At 36.0% G+C, this 26,646-nt stretch overlaps 1 pseudogene; it reads right to left on the reverse strand.

The window, feature by feature from the left end:
* Nucleotides 1-14,240: 14,240 nt before the first annotated feature.
* Nucleotides 14,241-15,206, reverse strand: LOC125124160 (olfactory receptor 2T2-like; annotated as a pseudogene).
* Nucleotides 15,207-26,646: the final 11,440 nt, after the last annotated feature.

A 26,646-nucleotide genomic window follows, 5' to 3' on the forward strand; every position in this document is an offset into this window, starting at 1 on the left:
TACCTAGCTTCCTATTGAGGGCCACAGAAAGAAAAGTCCACACCAAAGGTACCCTGAGAGAGAGAGCCTGCAAACACAAGACTCACATATCTCACTGCCAAAATCCACTGCTGAGGGCAACTTCTTATCTCCAAGAGACATAATAATGCCCCATCCAAAAGTCCTTCTCTGTCTTTCACAAATATAAGCACCGTTACATAAGTAGCCCCATAAAGGTGGTACCATATTTCCCTTTTGAATCCAGGTTTGAATGAAGTGCTCTGTAATGTGTGTCAGGGGGAAGTGGCAGAGTTCACTCTGGAATAAATAACTCCTGCAGACAAGACTATGTATTAAAGTTGAATAAGGAATAAACAGCAAAGTCATTTCAAAACACTGGCACCTTAAGCCTTGTGAAATAAACTGAAATGTTCCTAGGGCAATCTATCAGTGATTTATAAATCTATAAACATAAATTAAATTATCAAACATTTTAAAATATACAGCCCCTCTCTACTGTATTTCCCTAGATACCAATGCTCCCAAATGGAGAGGAGGGAAGATTCTTTTTTTTTTTTTTTTTTTTTTTAAAGAAAACAAATACTCGTTTTTATTACCACACTAAATACTTTTGCCAGCAAATGCTTTTAGGGGTGCTTTTATTTATGGATTTTTCTCAGTGCTGGAGAGGTTTTGTCTTTTTTAGTGCTTTATATTTATAGTTGTGGGATGATCATTTTCTGGTTGGTTTCACATTGAGCTCTTTCACAACTAGCTGGAGTAGTAATAGTTTCATACTGTTTATACTTTCTCCCCCTGAGTCCTATGTTAAATCTTTTTCATTCTATCAGTGACACTGCAGTATATTATGCTATACATTCTTAGGCTATTAACTTTGGCACTGCTAATGGTTTCTCTAGCATTATATATATACATAATACACAGAACATAAAACATGTAAATGTTTCCTATTGAAACAAGGAAACTCAAAACACAATCAACCCTGTCAGCAAAGAAAAAAAAAAAAGAGCAAGAGATTTTTTTTTTTTCCCTCAGGTGAGATTTCAAGAGCGAAACAGGTTTATAAAATCCCAGTGTTGGAGAACAAAGTAAATTATAAAAGACCCCTAAAGGGAGAGATTTCGTTTTCTTAAAAAACAGCTTGTTTGGTATTCCATTCCTACACTTGATTTTTTTTTTTTTGAAGTAACAGTAGCAACCTAATAGTTTTCTTTCTTTTTTTTTTTTACAGTGTGGCACTTTGCTTTATATATATATATATATATATATATATATATAATTTTTTTATTTTCCCACTGTACAGCAAGGGGGTCAGGTTATCCTTACATGTATACATTACCATTACATTTTTTCCCCCACCCTTTGTTCTGTTGCAACATGGAAGATTCTTTTTTAAGACAGCATTTTTAAAAGGACTCAGTAAAATGCTAACTCTGCAGTCAGAACTCATTATTCTTATGTTTTTGTCTATTTTTGTTGTTGAAACACAATGCATCACTCTCTTAAAACAAATCCTCCCTACATGTGGTGGTACATTGAGAATTGTGAACCTAGAAGTGGTAATGTAGGACCTGATGTTTTCAATACAATTATTCCCTATTTAACCTGGATCAGAATAAGTTATTAAATAATATTTGAAAATGAAGGTGTCCCCAAACTTCTTTTCTAACCAGGTGGTCCCCTCTGGATTTTGCTGGAAGATTTCATAAAGACACCTCCCACAACTTTCTTCTCTGAACACGAATGAAACACTCAACACTTGGTGCCACTTTCTTCTAATCCATGTGCTGTGTGAGGCTATGAGATGTGATGAAATGTGAAGCTGTTAGTCTGATTGTACGCCCAAAGTTAAAATTTTGGAGCCTCAGATTAACTTGCTCTACATCTTAGCTTCCTCAAAAGTTAGATACCAGAAAGCACTGTTACTTTTCTGCTGCACAGGCTGTGGAGTAAGAAATGGGGCTTGACCTGCCCATCTTACTCAACTTGAACATCTATTTGGGAGATGGGGTGTATCAACATTGAGTGTCTGGAAAGGCTGTCATACATTGTTGGTGGGATTTGGACTTGGTACTAGATTTGTTAGTGCAACAAGCTAATACTGGGACTTTAAAAATAATGTGTATAAACTTCCAATCCTAGGAAATTTTATATAGAAATTAAGAAATAAGTGAGCCAATTTGAATAATTATTTCTTCGTCATTGTTTGCAATAGTCAGAAAGCCAAGCGACTTAAGCATCTGCTATTGGACACATACAAAATTATTTAGGCTTTAGTATTAGAAGTACGAACAGAATCCCATGTGTCATTTAGGAAGGCAGCTATGCTTACCATTATGCCACCAACATCAAGCATCATTTAGGATATTAGATGGATCTATAATCACTATTGTAGGACAGTTTCATTGGATTCTCAAGCAAAATATATGACTTAGATATAATCTCCTCACATATATATATATAGTGATATGATATATATTATATTATAGATGTATATGGCAAGGATATATGTATCCCTAATATATACTTGGTAAGGATGTATATACACAAATATACATATATATAATTTAATGTGCATATGTATGCACATATATGTATGTGCATATATAAGTGTATATGTGCATATATATATATATATAATTAGGAAATTATCGAGGTTTTACGAATGGTGGCGTTTCAAGGGACATCAGTTCTTGACTCCATTTTCTCTCACCTCAGTCTTTAAATATCAGTAGGATGCCTAAGCTGGCAAAAGTTTACACCTGAATCCTGTCCACATCTGCTCCTGCAATCTAGAACAGAATTTGTCTGATTCATTCTGACTCTTAAGCCTCCATACCATAAGATGTCACCTGAAGTAAGTGCTTCTCTTCTTATGATATGCACTAAAGTAAGTTAATGCACTTCATAGATAAATTTGAAGGAATTCACTCACAAGCACACATCAAAAAAAATCAGAAAATATGAATTTGTAAACATGTCTTATAAAAGTAAAATACTTTTTTAGCTAACGGGGGAGAAATACATACAAAAAATGCCCATAAGTGATAAAGACTTAACTATTGTAAACAACTCTATTTTTCTAGTGTGAATGTCCCAGTTTTCTACATTCCCTTCAGATTCTAAGATGTCAATTGACCCTTTGCTCCTCACACAGTTTAATCAGATTCCTCTGTAGAATCTGTATCTCTGTGCCCTGGTGAAAATCTAGGGCCTGCCAAATAGCCACATGACCCTGGGAAAGTCACTCTTCCAGGATTGCTTTTAGCCAAAATGTTATCAGAGCAACCTCTATTTTCAATGTTATTGGGAGGATTTTTGTTAAAGGCCCTCATGATTGTAACCTAGTATCTAATAATGTTATGAAAATGTTTAGGATCTTCCTTCACTCAAAATAAATAATTGTTTACTGTGGTAACTGTAGAAACAGGACAGGCTCTAGACTGAGAAAATGGAATTAGTTTCTGAATTTGAACATGGTCAGCCCACTCCACAGCCACAGCATCATGGGATCTGGGCCATGTCTGTGACCTGCACCACAGGTCACGGCAACACTGGATTCTTAATCCATTGAGCATGGCCGTGGATCAAACCCTCATCCTTATGCATGCTAGTTGGGTTCATTAACCACTGAGCCATGACAAGAACCCCGAGTAGTCTATCTTGAGACTGAATCAATTTAATTTATGTACAGCATATGTTGTAATATTGTTCTTAAAACTACGCAGAGATAAAGATTTTTACAATCTTTCAAATTATAAAAGACCTATTATTTTCAGGGCACCCTGAAATACACCACATTTATGTTCATCTTTCTTTCATAGATCTTTTCCCACAGTTTTTCCAGGGATGCAGAAAAGCAGCTGTGGCAACTTCATCCACCCTACAGAAGGTGAGGTCCAGAGACAAGGATTAACTATGTTCAAGTGCGGTTCCTTATTTTATCTTAAGATTATTTGCTACTGATTAAAATCAATGCCCATTTCAGGTAAAAACCATAGAAATTCAGGAAAGGTACAAAATAATGTCAATAGATATACGGAATCCTAAGCCTTGCTTTAAAAAATCTGAGTTTTTAGACAATTTTGAAAAAAAACAAAAAACTTTCTCTTTCTTCACCTGAGCAAAGACCTACCTGTGACACTTACCTCTTATTTGCTCTGAAGAGGAACGGATATCTGTGACAAATCTAGCAAAAATCAATATTTTTTCTTTGCAGGAGCCACCCTTTTAAATGCTTAAATAGGAGTGACATCAGAATTAGGGAAGTTGGAACAAATTTAAAGATCATTCTTTTGGTCCCAGCTTCACCCTTGAGAGGCAATTCTGTGTGCCAGTGAAAGCTACCACATGTCTTTGACTTTCAATTTGCACTTTAACTCTTCAAACCTTATTTCCCAGGGCAAAAAAAAAATGAAGAATTATATAAACATTAAAATATATTTTTTCAAGTGTGAACTCTTCTAAAATGAAATGCCAGTCACTTATTAAAACTATTTTATATGATGAAAATTTCTTGGTACTTGTGATGCACCAGAGAACAATTTCATGATCCCTGTCCTTGCTTAATGATGAGTAAAATCTAATGCAATGGTATAAACCTGAAAATTGAATTAAATAAAAGGATTTAAACAAAATTGTGAAAGCATCAGTTTAGCTACAGATATTTATTTATCACCACTATATTCTTATCTACTTACTGAAACAAAGGTAATATAGTAGAACAGAAACCTTACATATTTTCTTTAAATTTAATTTTCTGGGTTTTTAAGGAAGCACTCACTGGATGTTTAATAAATATTTGACAAGACCCTGATAGGCATGGGGATTTAATCAGACTTGTCTTTAACAAAGTGCCACTGGAGTTGGGGTGGGGGACTATACAAATGCTTCTGGTGGTAGGTAAGAACATATGGATCTGCCTGTCTTTTCAGTTAAATTACCTTTAAATGCTATTAAATTATTCATTATTACAATTGTTCTGCCTTTTGTAAATCACTTCTTTATAGATTATCCGAAGTTTTAAATGTGTTCCTCTCACAGTTATCAGAGCTGATAGCAGGACTTTGTTCTCTTTGAGTAGTTTTACTTGTCTAGGATGTGCTGTCACTTTCTAGGCAAGAGAGGTTTGCATTCTCTTTTCCACACTAAATAATTACCTAAATATTTTCAGTATATACTATCATTCCTTTAAGTCTGAAACCTTTCTCAATATTCAACAAATGATTTAACAAAACATTTAATAAGTAGACTTTGTATCATCCATTATTACAATTTTATATTGTATACACATAAATTTTAATTTATTATGTAAGTGAAATAAATGTTGGGAAGAAATGGTTTAGTTAATTTTAGGCATATATCCCTTACCTGTAGAGAGACCTCAGAGGGGATCTAACTGCCTCTCAGAGTGGAAAGTCAGGTCCTTGGTAGACCAGCCTACCTGGCATACAACAGAAAATGAACATAGATTTTTATCAACATGTTACTCTCAGAGGGACTTTTTTCCCCAGGTCATTACCAGGATTAACAAGATGGCAGCTGCATATTGTGCCACATGCTTCCCTCCTTTGAAAATTGTCCATCAATTAATAACAAAATATGGCATAAAATCACAAGACCAGAAATCTCAAACCATGGTCCTGAGGCTTTTTATACCTTTTTTTTTTTTTTTTTTGCTTAGGAGATGCAATTTTTTGCTCTGGATATTAACTTCTTTATTTCCCATGAAACAAATTCCTTCTCAAAGTACTTGGTAGAACTTTTTGAAGATGAGAATAAAAATCAGATAATACAATTGAATATGCTTTGCAAAATGGCACAGTATTCTCCCTATAATCAAGAATAGAAACTGACATCTTGAAAGAGTACAATTGGCATTTTAAATTGATTTTAAATTATTAAAATTTATTTTCATTCTTGAATTAATAAATACTATTTTTAATAAATATCAAAATGTGATGACCACAAATTTTCTCATATATATTTGGTACCATAACTGAGAAAAAAATCCCTGGCCATTCTTATAAAATAGGATGTGTTTCCTGAGTGAGAGGAAAGGTTATGCACTATATATGATGTTATTTAATTTTTTAAATCATATTAAAATAGAGCATAAATAGACAAGTATGAACATCACAAGTGGCAAGAGAAATCATCACAAAATGAACACACACATGCAATAAACCCTAAGATGCAGAATAGACTCTTCTTTTTGCCTCTTTTAATTTTTTTAAATTAAATTCTAGTTGATTTACAGTGTTGTGCCAATTTCTGCTGCAGAGCATAGTGACTCAGTTATATATATATATATATATATACATAATATATATATAATTATAATATATATAATATATTATTATATATATAATTTTAATTTTCTCAGATTATCTTCCATCATAGAAGAGACTAGTTATATTTCCCTGTGGTTTACAGTAGGACCTCATTGTTTATCTGTTCTAAATGCAATAGTTTGTATCTGCTAACCACAAAGTCCCTTTTTTGATGCCCCAATCATTAACTCTTAAGATGTCTCTAGGAAGCAAATGAATCTCCCTTAGAGGTTGTTGTAAAAATACTTATTTATCAACTACTTATGTTAAATATCCTTATTAAACATGCAGATGATTCATCTTGGAAATGTAAAAACAAAAACCATATGGCAACCCCATTCTGTCAGTACCAACTCAGAAGACACTCATGTCCAGGGTAGGAGGGCAATAGGAATTATGAAGTGAAAGATTTTGTGTCTAGAAAGATGAGGAGAGGTGCTAACAAAGGCAAAGAGGAGGAAGTAGTATTAGTGGCAGAGATTCAAATGAATTAAAAGGAATGAACTTGAATTGAGGGAGAAAGATTAAGATGGAGGAGCAGTAAGACATTGCATTCACCTTCTCCCATAAACACATCAAGAAACCACATCTAAATATAGAACAAGTTGTAGAGAACATCTACTGAACACTGGCAGAAGAAATTAACCTCCAAAAAAGGCATGAAACCCTTCGCATAACTGGGTAGAACAAAAGAAAAGAGAGAGAGAGAGAGAGAGAGAGAGAGAGAGAGAGAGGAGGGACTATAACTCCTGAGAGGGAGAAGTTAAAGAGAAAAGGAATACATGCTCTGGGAAGCCACCTTACTGATGGGGGGATCAGCCCAGACAGAGGGATCTCAAAGTTGTCATGAAAAGCACAGCAGCTGGACTGAGGAGGGCAAAGCAATTTGAAAGCCACAAAGATCATCTGTACCACTGCCCCAGTCACCACAGCCTGAGATGCTTGGGTTGGGGCTGGGAGCTGAGACTAGGGTCCAGGGGCAATTCCATGGATATGACCAGGGTTGGCTCTGTGGAGACAACCTGAGGGAGCTAGAGTGGATTATACCATGGGCTGGGGAGCTGGATGCCACAGTTATGGTAACCTGGGAGGAGTCTGGACCAGCAGGAGAAGAAAAGCACCATTTGTAGTGGATGGTGAGAGGGGAGGGGTGGACCACTTGGGAACATCTTTCCCTGTGGACATGCAGGCTCTCACAGGGTGGGATACCTCTGGTGCAAGCTATGGGTGGTAAGACACCACTTGCTTGGGCTCCAGGAGGTGGAAGCCTCTTTGGGGGGTACAGGTGGTTGGGCAACTCTTGTGTAGCCTAAGGGCAGCAGGATGTTAAAAGTGAAGTGGCTCTTCTTGCGTGATCCACAGGTGATGGGGACAAACTGCAGCAGTTATCTCAGAAACCAGAGGTGGGGTGTGTGTCCTACCACCACTAGGGGTCTGTGAAGAGGCTCCACCTGTAGCTCTAGTCACCTCAGAGGTTGGCATAAAAAGAGGTCCCTGCAACAGAGCATCACCCATTGTTGCTCTCACTCCCCTGGGAACTCACATACTGCCACTGCCACTACCAAATGCTCTAGTCACTGCCTAAATCTTCCTGAGTCTCATTACCATTTCCCAAGGCCCTGCAACTAGGAGTAGCATGCACCACCTTCCTGCAGGTCTTTGCTACTCTCAAGAGTCCATCATCCAGGCACTGAATAGCCCTGCTCATTGCCTCCTTCTCCCTGGAAACACACTGAGTACTCAATCAAGGGGATAACAGCCTGCTCACACTGAAGAAAGAGACAGCAAATATCCAAACTCCAATGCCAAAAATTAATAGCAGCTTCCCACAAAATACAAAAGAGTGCTATTGCATGGAAATAGCCATCCAAGACTACAGTAGTTGGTCTTTCTAAACTTAAGAATAACATAAGCAAAATGAAAAAGTTCAGGAATCATTTCCAGTTATAAGAACAGGATAATCCAGCTGAAGAGCAAACACTGAAACAGACCTTTGCAGTCTAATAGACACTGAATTCAGAAAGGAGATAGTGGAGTTCCCATCATGGCACAGTGGAAACAAATCCAACTAGGAACCATGAGGTTGAGGGCTTGATCCCTGGCCTCACTCAGTGAGTTAAGGATCCAGTGTTGCCATGAGCTGTGGTATAGTTTGCATACACAGGTTGGATTTGGTGTTGCTGTGGCTGTGGTGTAGGACAATGACTGATTAGACCCCTAGCCTGGAAACCTCTATATGCTGTGAATGTGGCCCTCCAAAAGACAAAAGGCAAACAAACAAACAAAAAGGAGATAGTGAAAATACTGAAAAAATTAAGGGTGAATATAATGGAATTAAAAGAAGATATAAACAGCAATGCAGACAGAATAATGGAAATCACCCAATTAGGACAACAAACAGAAATACAAATGAAAAAAACAATGTAAGAGAACTATGGGATAATACAAAGCAGGTCATTCTAAGCAAAATAGTGATTCAATAAGGAGAAGAAAAAGAGAAGTGTATTAAAAATTGTCAGGAGACATGTTTCTACAATCTTTTTTTAACCACTTTGCTTCTATTTTCTATGCTAAAAAATCCATATTTTCCTGATTTCCTTTACCCAATATTCCTGCTTGAAAAAGAGTCACAGTGCTGGCAAATGACTTAACCTTAAGAACAAAGACCTAAAGGCATAACTTATTCATATGGTCAGTTGAATGAGGACATAATGCGATGGTCTAGGCATGCTGGACCTGTACAGATTGGCACACTGTTTGCACAGCATGATATGTCCTCTTAAGAATAAGAAGATGAGGCTCTTGGCCCATGAGGGGTCATTAGCAGGATATGTGTCAGCAAGGAGAACTGAGATGCAAACTGAAGCAAAGGGATTGCCACAGATAGGCATGCCTTTTGCAGAAGCACAATGATTCTCTAGATGTTATGCATAAATAGCTGATACTAGGCTTCCTCAATGCATGATTGTTAAATGCCTAAAGGTTAGAGTAAAAGCTTAACCATCTACCAGCTATGTGACTTTTAAAATAATAAAAGAACTTTTAAAAATAATAAAAAGAACTAAACCTGCACCTACAACCCCCTCCTCACTTGACATAATCCTAAAGAGCACAATAAAAACAGTGTGGTTTCTTGAGGTGGCAGTCTTGGTCCCTGAGACCTTGAGTCCCACAGTTCCCACCTTTAATTAAGATAAATGTCTCTGTGTCTTGTTTTATGTTAACTTTTTCTCAGGTTCCACAGCATCCATTCTTTAGCCCTCACCTGCTGAGCTGGTCCTGACAAAATATATTTGAAGGAATTATGGCTGAAAACATTTCAAATCTAAAGGAAACAGACATCAAGATACAACAAGCAGAGAGGCCCCCAAATAAGTTGAACCCAAATATTTTTATTATAGTAAAAATGGCAAAAGTTAAAGAGAGGATTCAAAAGGCAGCAAGGTTAAAAAAAATATTAATAAGACTATCAGCTGATTTCTCTACAGAAATGCTACAGGCCAGAAGACAGTGAGAATATATATTCCAAGTTATAACAGAGAAAAATTTGCAGCCTATAATACCCTACCCAGCAAGAATATCATTTAAAATAGGGGAAAATTGTTCCCATCATAGCTAAGTGGAAATAGATCTGACTAGTATCCATAAGAATGCAGGTTCAATCCTTGGCATCACTCAGTGGGTTAAGGATCCAGCATTGCCTTGAGCTGTGGTATAGATCACAGATGTGGCTCAATCCTGCACTGCTCTGGCTGTGGAATAGGCTGGCAGCTGCAGCTCCAATTTGACCCCAGCCTAGGAACTTCCATATGCCACAGGTGTGGCCCTAAAAAGACAAAAAAAAAAAAAAATCCCTAACAAACAAATATTAAACTCATTCTAAAGGAAATACTAAAGGGCTTATCTAAATAAAAAAGAAGTATGAAGAAATATGATGGAGAAAATCACAATTGGAGAACAATCACTTAAATTAGACAGTATACAGATCTAAAAGAAAAAAAAATGTAAATGTGATGATAAGGAACAGAAAAAGGACAAAAATAAAGTTGTCAAAAAAGAGTTCAAAATCATAAAATGGGAAGGAAAGAAAGAAAATATAGACTTTTTTTTTTTTTAGAAGGTGTTTTAACCTATATGACTATCAGGCCAAAGAAAGCAGATATAGGAAGGAGTTAACATACATGAAAAACAGTGCAACCACAAATCAAAAACTAACATCACATTCACAAAAACTAAAAAGAAAAGGGCACAAGCATAAAATAAAAGGAAATCAAACAGCCAAAGAAAGAAAGGCACAAGTGAGAAACAGAATAAACTGGAAAAGAAGCTCTACAATGGCAATACACATAATTATAAATACTTTCCTTAAACGTCAATGGACTGAGAGCCCTAATCAAAAGAAATAGAGTGGCAGATTGGGTTAAAAAGCAAGAGCCTAAAGGAGTTCCTGTTGTGGCTCAGGAACCATGAGGTTGCAGGCTCAATCCCTGGCCTTGCTCAGTGGGTGAAGGATCTGGCATTGCTGTGAGCTGTGGTGTAGGTTGCAGATGCAGCTCAAATCCCACATTGCTTGGCTCTGACATAGGCCAGCAGCTACAGCTCCGATTAGACCCCTAGCCTGGGAACCTCCAAATGCCACTGGAGCAGCCCTAGAAAAGGAAAATAAAAAATAAAGTAAAATAAAACAAAGCAAGAGCCTACAATAAGCTTTCTACAGGAGACTCGCCTTAGGGCAGAGGACAAATATAAATTGTATCAAAGGGATGCTAAAAGATATTTCATGCCAATGAAAGAGACAGGAAAGCAGGAGTTGCAATACTGACATCAGACAAAATAGACTTCAAAATGAAGGCCATAAAGAAAGACAAAGAAAGACACTATTTAATGGTAAAAGGATCATTTCCAGAAGAGGATATTACAATTGTCAATATATATGCCCCTAATACAGGAGCACCCAGGTACATACAACAAATACTAATAGAAGGAGAAATTGATAGGAATACAAAATTGTAACTGTATGCAGAGGACACGATACTGTATATAGAAAACTTTAGGAACTCCACAGGAAAACTACATGAACTGATCAATGAATTTAGCAAAGTAGCCGGATACAAGATTAGCATTCAGAGATTCATTGCATTTTTGTATATTAACAATGAATTATAAGAGGATGAATATGAAAATACAATACCTTTTAAAATCACACCCCCCAAAAAATAAATACCTTGGAATAAACCTGACCAAAGAGATGAAAGACTTAAATAATAACAAAACATTAATCAAGGAAATTAAAGAGGATTCAGAAATGGAAGGACATTCCATGCTCTTGGGTTGGAAGAATTAACATTGTTAAAAGGGCCATACTACACAAAGCAATCTGTAGATTCAATGAAATTCTTGGCAAATAACCCATGATATTTTTAACATAACTAGAACAATCCAAAAATTTATATGGAGCCAAAAAAGACCCAGAATTGCCAAAGCAATACTGAGGAACATAAATCAAGCAGGAGACATAAGTCTCCTGGACTTCAGGCAATACTAGAAAGATATAGCCTGGTGTAGGTATCCAAACTGATATACAGATCAAAGGAACAGAATAGAGGACCCAGAAATAAACCCAGACACCTAAGGTCAATTCATCTTTGACAAAAGGAGGCACGAATATAAAATGGGAAGAAGACAGACTTTTCTGCATGCGGTGCTGGGAAAACTGGACAGCTACATGCAAAGCAATGCAACTAGAACACACTGTCACACCACGCACACAAATAAACTCATAATAGCTAAAATATGTAAACATTAAGACAAGACACCATTAAACTCCTAGAAGACAGCATAGGCAAAAAATTCTCTGACATCAACCATAGCAATGTTTTCTTAGGTTACTCTCCCAAGGCAACAGAAATAAAAGCAAAAATAAACCAAAGGGACCTAGTCAACTTATATGATTTTGGACGCAAAGGAAACCGTTAAAAAAGATAACCTACAGAATGGAAGAAAATAATTTCTAATGATGCAACTGACAAGGGATTAATCTCTAAAATATACAAACAACTTATACAACTCAACAGAAAAAAAAAAACAAAAAAACTGAAAAATGGTCAAGAGACCTGAATAGACATTTCTCCAAAGAAAATAATACAGATGGTCAACAGGCAATGAAAAATGCTCCATATCAATAATTGTTAGATACATTTAAATTAAAACTACTATGAGGTACCACCTTACACCAGTCAGTATGGCCATCATTAACATGTCAGCAAATGAAAAATGCTGGGGAGGGTGTGGAGGAAAGAGTACCCTCTTACATTCTTGGTGGGAATGGAAAACCCTACAGATGTACATTAGAAAACTAAACATCGAGCTATCATATGACCCAATAATCCCACTGTTGGGCATGTATCTTGACAGCTCTTTCACTGAAAAAGATACATGTACCTGTGTGTTCATTGCAGCATTATTTACAGTAGCCAAGACATAGAAACAAACCAAAGTCTATCGACAGATGAATGGATTTAGAAGATGTGATACATATATATAATGGAATACTATTCAGCAATAAAAAAGAAAAAATACTGCCATTTGCAGCAGCATGGATATAACTAGAGTCTCTTATACTAAGTGAAGTAAGTCATAAAGAGAAAGACAAATACCATATGATATCACATATCTGGAATATAATATATGGCACAAATGAACTTTTCCACGAAAAGAAAATTATGGACTTGGAGAACAGACTTGTCAGTGTCAAGGGAGAGGGGGATGGACTGGGATGGACTGGGAGTTTGGGGTTAGTAGAGACAAACAATTGCATTTGGAGTGGATAAGCAATAATATCCTGCTGAACAGCACAGGGAACTACATTCAGTCACTTGTGATGGAACATGATGGAGGGTAATGTGAGAAAAAGAAAAAGAAATATATAAGATTGACTGGGTCAGTTTTTGCTACAGGAGAAATTGACAGGAAACTGTAAATCAACTATAATGGAAAGAAATCATAACTAAAAATAAAAATAAATTAATAAAAAGGTAATTGAGTTTAAATGACATTGAGGGTTTATAAATAAATCCTGGCTAGTTTCTCCACTTGAAAAGTTCTATTCATACAAGTCATAGAGTGTTTGATAACTAAGAGATTTGAGTTAATTAATGAAAGCTCTTGGCTTATTCTTCTCCAGGCACATAGAGGACTCCATGTAAATAACTACCTATTGATTAATTTTAGAGGTTAGAGAACACAGACATACATAATGGGTAAATAAGAATACAGAACCCCCAAATCAATTGAATTGTCTTGAAAAAAGTCTTTAAAATAAAGCTGTTCCAATATTATCAGTATAAAAAATATTAATTTTGGATATTTGACATTATATGAGAAAGGACATGACAGTTGCCCTTGAAATTTCTGTTTGAAATTTTGTCAGTAATACAGACGCAAAATATACATGAACACATGTACAATATAAAAAATATCTACTCAGGATATTCAAAGGGAAGTTTGGCCTGCCTAGGATGATATTTATGGGGCATGCCTTGTAGCATTCAGAATATCCTGGGGGCAGAGATCAAACCTGAGACACAGCAGTAATCAGAGCCACAGCAGTGACAACACTGAGTTTGTAACTGCTAGGCCACCAGAGACCTCCAGGCTTTGGAATAATTAATAATGGTACTTGAAGAGAATTCTTTCATGAAGATGTCTGCCAGTGAATTCAGACAAGCAAGTTGGCTGATCCTCAGATGCTGGTTGTCTTCAGCTATAGTTCTTAAATGATGCTGACAAAGGTATAACTTTGTCTGATATAGTTCAGGATTGTGAAGTTAATATTTTTAAGAACTAAGAACAACTTTTATGGAATTACTGTGTGCTATCAGCATCAAGGACATTTGTACCTGGCCTCCTCTAGTATTTCCTGGACACATCCTTGACTCTGATTTTCTGGGAGGAAGCATATCTTCCCATCACTCTCCTTAGAGCTATAGCCACATATTTATTTCTCAAGCTGTAGATGAGAGAGTTGAGCATTAGGGTGAGGATGGCATAGAAGTCAGATAAAAGTTTGTCTTTCTCTGGTGTGTGGCATGAATGAGGCAGCATGTTGGCATAGACGGCTGCCCCATAGAAAATGATCACCACCAAAATATGGGAGGAACTGGTTGTAAAGGCTTTGTGCTGGCCCTCAGCAGAGTTCATCTGGTGCACAGTGAGCAGGATGCGAATGTGGGAGACAGAGATGATGGTTATAGGGATGAGCAGCATCAGCACGCAGCAGGAATACACCAGGAACTCTTAGAGCAATATGTCAACACATGATAGCTTCAGTACTGCTGGGATCTCACAGAAATATTACTGACTTTTGGGACCCATAGCAGGGGAAACTCATAGTAAAGCGAGTCAGCATGAATCCATCCAGGGAACTGCCAACCCAGGAGCCCACCACAGTAAACAAGCAAATCCTCCAGTTCATGAGGAGAGGGTATGGAAGAGGGTCACACACAGACATGTGCCAGTCATAGGCCATGATCCCCAGTAGGAAGAATTCCCCTCCAAAGGGGTAAGGTAGAGGAAGATCTGAGCTGCACAGCCCAGGAAGGAGATGGTATTTTCCTTGAACAAGAGGTCTTGCAGCATCTTGGGGAAAGTGATGCAAATGTAGACAGTGTCCATAATGGAGAGATGGCTGAACAAGATGTACATGGGTGTGTGAAGGAATGGATCTGTGGGTATGAGTGGAATCACGACCACATTGGCTGTTACAGCCACCAAAAAGATGGAGAAGACCACTGCAAAGATAAGCCCTGGGAATGTAGGATATGTGATGAGGCCCAAGAGGATGAAGTCAGTGGAGTTCTGGTGAAATGCTGCCATGTTCATGTCACATGGCAGCTTCTAAGAGCTGCAAAGACAGAAAGTAGTTGAGTTAATGAATAAACCAAAATGTAATATGTAGTCATTCTTCTGTGTTTTCTGAAGTTGATAGAAAATACATGAAGCCAGTAAGTGTAGATAAATTTAATCTTTTTTTTGGCTTCCATTGTTATTAAGCTGCTCTGCAAATTGTTAGACCATCAGGGATTAACAAGGCAGTACTAGAAAATTTAAGTGTCAGGATCCACTGGGCTATGGTCAGATGTTGTTTCACCAAGGAAGCTCATGTTTAAGGTAGAGTTCACAATGTCAACCTGGATTTATTCTTCTCACAGGATAGTTGGGGTTTATAAATTTCAAGTGAGGGGAGTTCCCGTCATGGCTCAGTGGTTAACAAATCCGACTAGGAACCATGAGGTTGAGGGTTTGATTCCTGGCCTTGCTCAATGGGTTAGGGATCCAGTGTTGCTGTGAGCTCTGGTGTAGGTCATAGATGAGACTCGGATCCCATATTGCTGTGGCTGTGGTGTAGGCCGGCAGCTACAGCTCTAATTAGACCCCTAGCCTGGGAACCCCCATATGCCATGGGTGTGGCCCTAGAAAAAGACCAAGAAATAAAAAAATAATAAAAAATTTCAAGTGATGACCACTTAATTTTATTACACAAGCAAGGCTTTGGGGTCATCATCATGGTGGCATTTCTGATTGACACCATTGGGTTGGTTGAGATTTTATGACTTAGTAGGGCCTCATATAATTTCATGGTGACTTAAGCTAGATATTAAGCTAGATATTAATAGAGATTTTATGACTTGGTAGGGCCTCATATAATTTCATGGTGACTTAAGCCAGATATTAATAGAGTTTGTCAGACATTCTGAAGTTATCAAAATGTTACAATGTCTGAGGAATTCATTGCTAGTTTCCCTAAAAAGAATTCCTTATTTATTTCTCTATGTTAATCAGTAAAGGTAACTTCAGATGTTCCTGCATGTAGAGGGGAAAAGATACAGTAATATTAAAATTACATGCAGAGATTCCTGCATGTAGAGGGGAAAAGATACAGTAATATTAAAATTACTTGAATAAGTGCAATTAATTCTTATAATTTTTATTCCTGAAAAATGTAAATCTACTTTAATTAGATATGTTCAGGCACATTGAAGAATGAATTCATTATTATTATTTATTATTATTTTATAGTTTATCTCTCTTCCCGTTTCAGTGACAGGATTACTGAAGCAATATATTTCCATAAAATGTATTCCCTAACAAAGTATATTCAAAGATACAGTCTTTGTGGTATCAGGAACAAATAAATCCTCTTTTATGCTGAAGCAATACTATTAGGAAAAATAGACTTTTTTCTTCTGAGTGTTATTCGAAATGGAGTTAATAATGAGTTATATTCTAGAAAGGTTAAATTCCAGAAGGCAAAAATAAAAAGCAATTTTATGTTTTTCTCTGCTGAAACTAAAATTTAATCAGTTTAGTTGGAGAAAAGCAAATGCCTGCATGCTTAATAAAACCTACCTAAATATCAAATATTGGTACTCAACAAGCTTGATGAAATTTAGCTACTTCTGCCTTTCTTTAATATGTGAAAGATTTAATTCTGACAGCCACAGCTCTGAATCATAAACAAAAAAAACTAAATTTAAAATATTACAGTTAAAATTATATTTGTAGGGTTCTGCAATAACTGGTTGGATATAAAAACATTAATGCAGGTAGACAATAACTTTGCCTTGACCAATGATCTTATTTTTCCTGTTAGACACAATAGAGATCTTAAATGTCACTTATGACACTATCCGATCCAGTCCTAATTGTCATTTTGCAAATATACTGAAAAAACTGAAGTAACTAAATATTTGGAAAATTGCCTAAGAAAATGTATAGAGTTGCTTTACAATCAAAATATGGGCCAAATGATTTTATTTCACAGAAGCACTCAGATTAGACTCCACAGAATAATCAACAAAGTAAGGCTTTCTCATTGTCTTAAATCTCTTTGATTAAGGGCAGAGACTGGGATGGACTGGGAGTCTGGGCTTAATAGATGCAAACTATCGCATTTGGAGTGGATAAGAAATGAGATCCTGCGGTATAGCCCAGGGAACTATGGTACATGATGGAGGATACTGTGAGAAAATCATACACACACATATATGAATGACTGAGTCAATTTGCTGTACAGTGAAAAATTGATAGAACATTGTAAATAAAGTATAATTGAAAAATAAAAATCATAAAATAAAAAGGTTTTCTAACTATAATGAAGAAAAAAAAGGAATGGACATTTTTCTACTTCCTAGATAATGTCTTGGGTATAACATAGAAAAATAGAATATGAAAGCTGAGGAGAAAAAATATCTTTTGTACTACTTCTTTATTTTTAAAATAACCAGAGACTCAGTTAATAATAATAAGAAGAAACAGATCCTGTGAGAGTAGTAGCATAATAAGTGGCTTAAGCACATAGATGCATATTTTTCTTTAGTCAATGAGTCACATATATAAAACCACTGTGACACATGATCAAAACATAAATTTAATGTAGTACTGTGGCATATTTGACACAAGTTAGCATTGACAGTATCCACATTATGAACACAATGACATTTTATTATTTACTTCTACGTACATAAGTTCCCTGTATCTAATTTTAACGTGTCAATATTTTTATTTTATGTGATGTTATTTGATTTATTTTCACATACACAATCCAAGATTCCATACTCCATCAAACAATCTTTCTACCACTATCGTCATTATTGCCTTCTGTTGTGTCTTTTCCCATTTCTTTCTATAACTAGAGCCCCATTTAAAAAACAAACAAACAAACAAAATCTTGTATCTCATGATCTCAGTCTCAGGCTTTTCTGATAATACCTCCAGGACTGATTGAAACATCACTCAGCATGGCTGCATAGTCACCTGGTAGGGAAATTGATGGGGTGTGGGAAGATCCAGCCATGGTAAGGAGGGCACTGTAAGTTGAGACTCTGGATCTCTGGCATGGGAAAGAATGGGCAAGTTTTTCAAGACACATGATTCTGTCTCTGATATACCACATGGAGAGAAGAGGTAAGGACGGCAAAGAGGGTCTCTGTGCAGAATTCCACCTGGTAGAACCTGCCTCTTTCAGGGCAGTACTAATGCAATTATTCTGGGAGAAGCTACAGAAATCCAGATATAATTCAGACTCCAGAGAATCTTGTAAAAAGAAGCAATCTTGTAAAACGAATTAGGTGATATTCTACCAGGGAGAAGGAATGTCCAAGATGGTAAGGTCTTGGGACAATCCCTTCTTATTCACTATAGGTATATATTTTAATCTTCTGGATCTTATGATGTTTTGACACCTTAAAAAACAGTTATAGTTATGGAGAGACTGCCCCTCCCTGGGCTAGCCAGTTTTTAGAGATAGAAACTGTCCAGAATGTCTTTGATGTGCAAACTGATCAATTTGGAGACAGACCTCCTCTCTGGCATTTGTGCACTCCTGGAGACAATTTCCTCTACCTTAATCATTCCAGAACTAAGTACCTGGCAAATAGAAATCACTCCAAAGCCAGCCAAATTATTCAAACTATTCAGTCCTAAACCATTTCCTCTGCCTTGCCTTATTTTTGCAGTGAAAATCCCAATAATGGCCCACTTGGTTTGGGGTATGTCAAAAGGACATGGGACTCACCTAAAGAGTTCTCTGGCAAGAGCTATATGGGGAAAAAATATATGTATATACACATGTACATAAATATAATAGTATTGCAACTTACCTAAAGTATAAGGTAAATACCCAGAGTTCCCCTGTGGCTGAGCAGGTTAAGAATCTGGCATAGTGTTCATGAGGAAGTGGGTTCCATCCCTGACCTCACTTGGTGGGTTAGGTATCCAGCATTCCCACAAGCTGTGGAGTCATTCGCATATGTGGCTTGGATCCTATGTTGCTGTGGCTGTGATACAGGCCTGAAGCTGTAGATAAAATTTGATCCCTAGGCAGGGGAATTCCATATATGTTGCAGGTGTGGCCTTAAAAAGAAATCCATAAATTCGTATTGAATGTGCATATTTTTAGTAAGCATATAAATATGAGAGAGGAAGGAACATATGTTCCAGGATGAAGAATTTCAAACAATATATGTATAATTCACCATCAATGAAAAGGAGTATAAACAACCCTCTTTAAAACTGGCCTGTGATTTCATTTCAAATAATACAATGGTTAAAAAAAAGGAGGAAGAAAAGAGAATAATGCTGCATTTGGGAAAACCAAGAGAATACTCTTTCATCCTACTGTTCAGCATTAACAGTGATAAAACCCTTGATGCTTTGAAATGAAAATGGCATTTTCCATGTGGTCTTCCCCATAAAAATCCAAAGTACATTTTAATGGTGTGAAAAACATAAAAGGGATTCTAATAAGAACATACTATGAAATATCTTAATTATACACTTTATCGATGTCAAGATAACTAAAAAAAAATTGTTAAAAATAATCATAACCAAGAACAGACTAAAGAGACTACAATTAAAATAATGATTTGAAATAGTTGGCCTCTAGAGTAGAAGACAGAAATTAAAAAACTAAGTAAACATGAATAAAATATAGACCTTAGTTAACAGAGATATATTAACATTATTTTAGCAATTACAACAAACTTACCAATAAAAGATGACGATTATGGAGGAAAGTGGTGCAAAATATATTAAAGGCTCTGTACTCTTTTCTCAAATTTTATGTAAATTTAAACTGCTTCCAAGAAATAAAGCCTTTATTAGACCGAAATGCATTTGTATTTTTGTTGTTTTAAATTTCATATTTTACTAAAATAATTTAATGTAAAATATTTAATATCTTGAAGTGACATAAAAGATTAACATTCTAAAATAATCAACTCACTGTCTGGTTTTGATCTATATTAATGTAAACTAAGTGTAAAGGAAAATCAAGTCAATATTTATAATCTACTTTTAAATAACAATTAGTTGTGGCCCCATTACTTGGATACTTGTACATATATATTTATTTATCTATAAGTATATATATAGATAAATATTTGTATTTATATACTCATAAATATCTATCTATTTATAAACATCCACTCACCTACATGTGGAATTGTGCTTTCTACTGAGTTTACTTTAAGCTCTTTAGCATAGAGTTCTAGTTCACAATCTAGGACTGATATATTTATCAGAGACACATAAACTGTTTCTCTAAATCACCATGCTGTACAGCAGAAAATTAAGAGAACACTGTAAACCAGCTATAATGAAAAAAATAAAAATCATTATATATATAAAAAAAAAAGATAGGCATGCCAGAAGAGGATTTGAGTTCCTCATCCCAGCATGCTCCTTGTGGGAAAGTTTCAACCTACTGTGAAAATTTATACTGGAAGGAAACCATATTTTTATTGAGCTCATCAACTTGTTCTGTGATCCCCATTACATGATTCTCCTGGTCATTGCTACAAGATGCCAATCTCTAGGAATGGCAATCATGGGACCCTTTCACTTAGACTTCTTATTCAGTATGCCTTATGGAGTATTCCATATATTACTTTGTTTGCCTATTTGTCCCCTTTCACTACTGAAGTACTTGTTCTCCAGGTACTAGGAGTGCTAGTATCAGACACTATCAACTACTCCCTCTTACAGCATTGTTCTTAGTTGAGAAAAACTACCTAGCCCAAGGTAGGTAGGTCACATTCCAACAATGCTCCTGTGGGTGCATAGGGGGACTATGTGCCCTACTACTTGAGACTTGCTGAGGGCATGTCTGAATTCCTCCTGGGTTAGCAAAGACCTAGTGGCTATATCATGGTTCAACACCATGCTGTGCCCAATTCTCTTCCCTTGTTTTCATAGTGAGTTGATCGATCCTAAAGGCACTCCACAATAAATTTCCCTCATTCCTATTCTGTCTCAGAGTCTATGTCCCACAACTTACCATGTGTGTCCCCTTAATCCTGGGAGTTGAGAGGACAACTGCCGAGTGATATTCATTTCCCTTATGTCCTTCCTGCTCATGTGTGACTTCCTGACTTTGCACTCTAGTCAACTTTGAGCACCTGATAGCTGTCTTTTTCAAAACAGCCTGATTTTGTGAAATTTGGCAAGTCTTCCCCTTCCACATGTCCTCTGGAGAAGAGATGGACAAAACATTCTGTTCTTACTAAATGAGGGTCTGGTAAAAATTTTCTTTGGTTTCCCTAAGTTATGTCCAGCTAATCATAAATAATCCTTTATTACTCTCAATTATGACACTGAGGTTCACTGTAACTTCAGTTTCATGGTGGAATTCTGAGTGGTATATACATTTTTGCATTTTACATAGAATTGTCTTGATGATCATTGGCATGTCCCCTAGCAACCCACAGAATTTTTGATCTGCATTGCTCAAAGTCTATTTACAACATCTGATAGTAGTAACCTTGGGTTACTAGACCATCATAATAGCAAATTTGAGACTAAGGCAAAGTGATATGCAGAACAGAATGTATGAAAACATATTGAAAGTGATTGTTACGTTGTTGCTGAAGGTCTTATTTGAAATCTGATATTCCACCTCTCTGTGATACACTGCTTGTACTTAGCTAGGTGCCCGAGGTTTTGCACAGGAAACAATATAGCTTGCCTTCAAAAGTAGATATCATTCAGCCAATCAATTATGTTCTAATTCTCAGTACTATCTGACACTCTGTTAAGAATCAGCATACTAGAATCAGCATATTTATCAGCTACCTTTATAAATTAAAAACAAACAAAAACAAAATGATAATTATTATAGCTTGTTTGGATTAAGCAATTACAATATTTCATGTTTTTACAGAGGCATTTTTTCACACTAACTATTCTATAAGAAATATATATATGTATATATATAGTTTTACATTTGTGGCTGGTGATCCTTATGTTTACTCTTAGACAAGGTCAGAGGAGTGGTAAAATGGAGACAAAGAAACATGCTTTTCCTGGACTGTGTAAACTTAAAGTAAAATTATAATAACATCATGAAAATTATCCCAGATAGAATAAAATTGTGAAGTTCTTGGTACACAAGTTTAACCTGTTACAACAGTCCTTGCTTTATTATCATCTATTTTATTATATAAGCACAAATATATAAATATGATTATAAAATATATGCAAACTAATTGAAAATTGCAACATATAATAATTCTCTCAAAAAGTTCCGAAAGGAAAATTAATAGCTGAATTCTGTGTGGGTTTGACAAAATCTTGTCTTTCAACATTCTTTAATCCCCTTTGCTTGTAAAGTTTACTCAAATAATAAGGCCAGAATCAGATTAGTCCTCTCAGTGTATTTTTACATCATCATCTGTTTCCATGGACATTTATTTACATGTTTTGCTTGTAAATAATTCTTTCTTATTTTAACGAATCATGGCATTCTGAAAGCATATAGGAAAGTATGTTGAAGTGTTAAGCACCTGTAAAATCCTTGAAAATTAAACATCTCTGACATCTAGAGTCATAATGACAAAGGTCTTACACCTTAGTAGGATAGTAGTTTTTAATAAGATGGCAATAGGCCATGGCCTTTAAGAGGTCACTGTAGATGTTGATATGAGCAAGCTTGATGCTGCAGGACCAGAAGGGCCCTCCTCCACTCAAAGAGGCACATTAGGAAGATGTCCCACAGAGGGGATGCACATCCAAATTACTGGGGTTCATTGTTTGTATCCTATGTAATTGCACTAATCTTTTAATATTCATTAGTTTTGCTTATGATGTTTGAACCCTAGAAAATCCGTATTTATAATATTTTCTCTATATTTTCCTCCAAGTAAATTCCTTTCGACTATCCATTTTACAATCTGAAGGATTTAACATAATTTGGCTAACCAAGTCACTAGGTAAAAACGCTTGCAATAACCTGTCAATTCTGTCAAATAAGTGATTTGCCTCTTCTATTTTATTTTTTGTAGAATATATTGATTAATCATCTCAGTGTTCCAGGGAAAATTTTGAGTTTTCATTGTATGTGAGGGCAAAAAGGATCAGAAAAACATACAAATAAAAATTATAGATAATTTTAAATCATCTATGATTATTCTATAAAAAAAGAGTTATATTTACACTTTCTGGTAGCATTGGAAAAGAGAAGTTTGTAACTTGAAGTAAAAATATCGCAATTTTAGCATCAACCACGTGGACACTATGGACACAGAAGAAAAGATAGAAAATCTCTAGTGTTCTGAAACCATAGTGAGTTAGAGCTTATTTATTTTTACTGTATTAAGTACTCCTCCTCCTATTCTAGTTACAAGTAAGCCTTTATATTTCCACTTAATGTCACTTATATGATTTTACTTACAAGATGAATTAATTCCTCTTTTGAAATTTTCACTATACTTTTTTTCCATAATTAATTTTGTTAGAAATTATCCCTCAGTATCTTCTTTGCATAGGTTTCCAAACCTTGTAAATAGTGGCAAATTATCTCACTTAATGAATCTCACTTGTGAAAAGGCAGGAATTTTAATCAAACCAATAATAAAATGCTATCATATTTTAGGAAATTATAATTACATAATACTCATTGTATTTAATTGACTCATTCTGCTAGTATTTCTATTCAATACTCTAAACACTATTAGAATACACATATTTGTGATGAACTGCTTGTTTTCATATAATTATTTTCACCTAAAAATAAAATGCACAGTTATATCACTTATGTCAATTGAGAAGAGCTGATGATTTAATATTTGATAAAATACTTAAACACAAGTGCAAACTTCATATTAAGAAAATATTTTGTAAACTGAAAATTTATGTAAGCTGTAAATATTACATAAAATCATAAAACAACTCTTGCAAGATAAAAGCAAATATTTAGCTCAAATATTAATATTTGGGGAGTTCTCATTGTGGCAAGGCAATTAATGAACCTGACTAGCATCCTCGAGGATGCAGGTTCAATCCCTGGCCTCTCTCAGTGGGTTGGGGATCCGGTGTTACCATGAGCTGTGGTGTAGGTTGCAGAAGTGGCTTGGATCCTGCATTGCTGTGGCTGTGGTTTAGGCCAGTGGCTACAGCTCTGATTGGACCCCTAGCCTGGGAACCTCCATGTTCCACAGGTGCAGCCCTAAAAAAACAAATATATATACGATTTTTAAGAAAATTAAAAATTAACACTATGTGTTAAAAAAAAATATCCAGGAATTCCCATCATGGCTCAGTGGTTAACGAATCTGACTAGGAACCATGAGTTTGCGGGTTCAATCCCTGACCTTGCTCAATGGGTTAAGGATCCAGCGTTGCCGTGAGCTGTGGTGTAGGTCACAGACTTGGCTCGGATCCCATGTTGCTGTGGCTCTGCCGTAGGCTGGCGGCTACAGCTCCAATTCGACCCCTAGCCTGGGAACCTCCATATGCCCTGAGAGCAGCCCAAGAAAATGGAAAAAGACAAAAAAAAAATTCCTAGTAGATTGATGTTTAAATATATAACTGGAGTGGAAGCGACACAAAAGACCACCAATGAAATTAATTAATAAGCAAGTTATAATCCATGCATATAAAAGACTATTGGTCATCCTTAAAATGGAAGGAAGTTCTTGCATATGTTACAATATAGATAAGGTTGAAGATAATGTGATAAGTGAAATAAACTACTGAAAACACAAACACACACAAAAACAAACGCTGTGTATTTTCACTTATCTGATATTCTTACTGTAGTTAATTTTATAGAGACAGAAAGTGGAATGGTGATTAGAGGGACTGAGAAAAGGGGTAATGAGGAATTGTTTCTCAGGCAATCGTTTTAGTCAGAGATGATGAAATCTAGGGATTAATATTGGTGATGTATATAAAACAATATGAAAGTACTTAATGACACTGCATTGACAGTGTCCTTAAGAAGATTACACAAAACCCTACAGTTACTAAGCTACTTATTGATTTCTCAACAAATTTAAGATTCTAGCAATCTTCATCAATAAAAAGAGATGTAAGTAATGGGATATAAGGCCCCGGGTCAAAGAAATAATTTAAGAGGGTTTGAGAGCTTCAGAAGAATGATGCTGAGGACTCTAATTAGGAATTCCATGTAGTTACTAGTAGTTCAGACTGCATATTAGGTATACGAGGATGTGCAGAACACCATGTTTTGGCAAATCTGAAATACATTTGACGAGAAGGAAGTGGATTTCCGTGATATCGAGCTTTAAAACCACTGGAAAAAAAACAAGAACAAAAACAGTAGAATGTTGCCAGTAAAATGATGGTGCTCAAGCAATGGAATTAGGATTGAGAGAGGATTGAGGATTGAGAGTCTTTTTCAATGCCTTCTTCCTTCTTAATTAGCAGTCTAGCATGTGATGGATATAATAAGTGGTGGTAAAGAAAGCGACCATGGAAAAGGAGGACTCTTTCTGCCATGTAACTTCATCGAATCACACCTTACTTTCAAGAATGAATTAATAACCTTATATCTGCATCTATGGTTGTATTTATTCAACAATATAAAACAGTTTTGACTCAGGATATTAGAAGTGATAATGCCTCTAAGGACTTAGATCCTCTTTGAACTAAAGAAGAAATTATGCTATCTCTATGGTTGGGTGAAGAATTAAGAAGTTTTATTTTTTCTTCTTTACCCAGTAAAAGTTGTATTTCTGTTACTGTGCTGAGAAATCATCTCTCTACACAAAATGCCTTTTACAGTTAATGAAAGATTACATCATTGTGTTACATTGGGGAGAGGGGATATTCTAAGAAATTCATTTTCATTTTCTTTCTTTTTTTTTTTGTCTTTTTGCCTTTTTTTCTAGGGCCGCTTCCACGGCATATGGAGGTTCCCAGGCTAGGGGTCCAAGCAGAGCTGTAGCCACCAGCCTATGCCAGAGCCACAGCTACGTGGGATTGAAGCCAAGTCTGCAACCTACACCACAGCTCAAGGCAACGCTGGATCCTTAACCCACTAAGCAAGGCCAGGGATCAAACCTACAACCTCAGAGTTCCTAGTCGGATTCGTTAACCACTGCGCCACAACAGGAACTCCTCATTTTCATTTTAAGTGTACATCTTGGCAAGGTTAAACTAAATGCATTAACAATTTCGAATTAAATTATGTTTCTACCAGCAGCCTCAGTAATCCCAGGTCCTAGGCTTAAAAAAATAAGTCCTCTTTAAGTTCCCTTGTAGTGCAGCAGGTTAAGCATCCAGTGTAGTCACTGCAGGGGCCTGGGTTGCTGCTGTGGTGCTGGTTTGATCACTGACCTGGGAATGTCCACATGCCTCATGTGTGATAAAAAGAAAAAAAAAAAAAAAGAACGTGAGTTCTCTTGTTGTTTGGAATGTAAAAATCTCTCCCTGGATTAATGCATGTCAACAAATCTATCAAAATTTAGGAGGTTTTAATAAATTTTGGTATGTTATGTACATTTAATTCTCATCT

This window comes from Phacochoerus africanus, chromosome 4 (assembly GCF_016906955.1).
Source record: "Phacochoerus africanus isolate WHEZ1 chromosome 4, ROS_Pafr_v1, whole genome shotgun sequence".
In the NCBI taxonomy this organism is placed as follows: Eukaryota; Metazoa; Chordata; class Mammalia; order Artiodactyla; family Suidae; genus Phacochoerus; species Phacochoerus africanus.